Source organism: Sinocyclocheilus anshuiensis, unplaced genomic scaffold (genome assembly GCF_001515605.1).
Source record: "Sinocyclocheilus anshuiensis isolate Anshui unplaced genomic scaffold, SAMN03320099.WGS_v1.1 scaffold942, whole genome shotgun sequence".
Classification (NCBI taxonomy): domain Eukaryota; kingdom Metazoa; phylum Chordata; class Actinopteri; order Cypriniformes; family Cyprinidae; genus Sinocyclocheilus; species Sinocyclocheilus anshuiensis.
The window spans coordinates 23,117-24,015 of NW_015536531.1; the positions used below are offsets into that span (position 1 = coordinate 23,117).

The 899-nt window shown below is 38.5% G+C and overlaps 1 protein-coding gene across 1 annotated transcript in view; it reads left to right on the forward strand.

Annotated features, from left to right (window-relative positions):
- Positions 1-899, forward strand: part of LOC107694925 (usherin-like) — a gene marked incomplete at its 5' end in the record, with an annotated part of 173,335 nt that overhangs the window by 21,129 nt on the left and 151,307 nt on the right. The gene's annotated exons all lie outside the window — the stretch shown is intronic.

Sequence of the window (899 nt, forward strand, 5' to 3'; positions counted from 1 at the left end):
TCTTTCCCCTTTAATGACATGCATCTTTAATAGCTGTAATGCAGATTAATGGGCTTTTTAATTGCTGTTACATTGTTCATGCGAGAGCCTTGTCTTAATGTACGGCATCTGAAAGATTAATGGAAGCTTCTTCATTTCACTCAAGCAGAGAAGTAAATCTAAAGACAGTTTGGGCTAAAAAGAATTGATTGTGGAGCTGAAAAGTATGAAATCGAGAGTCAAGCGGCCCATTTCCACCGATCTTGTTCAATCTGGTGAGGCTTGCTCCTGTGGCATGAGCGCCCCATGGCAAACATCATTCCTCTCGCTTTCTTTCAACTCTTCCAGGCTCATTCTTTATTGCCTTCACATCTGTCTGACCACACAGGCAAGACAAAGAACCTTCTTCCTCAGTCAGAGAGGGAAAAGATGTCATGTCTATTGAACGAGAGCCTTTTTCCTACATGAAACAGCAAGAATAAAGTCAGATTAATTGTCAGCAGCAATTATTTTTTCTGTCTGATTGTAGAAATAGAGCTGGTCCCAAAATAAAATGAGCTCGTTTTTAGGCCGATATTTCTCTCTTTTAGCAGTGAGTACAGAGGTTGATAAATGTAGATAGCGTTTTAATCTAAGTTGGGCTAAATAGCCTTGTTTAAAGGATAGTATGACATTAAGGGTCATCGTGGAGTGAAAAAATCGATCTGATGTGGACTTGATTACTAACTCAAATGACAGTATTGATTCTCCATGAGGGACATTTTTAACATTTTAACGTTTTAATACCACCTACAGAATCAACTTCATTCTCATCTTACTGTTGATCAGAACATGTTTGACCTAAATTGCTCGTTGAGGCAGTCTTTCTCTGTCACAAATTTGCATTTGATTAGCAACCTAGAAATAGTGCAGAACCTTTT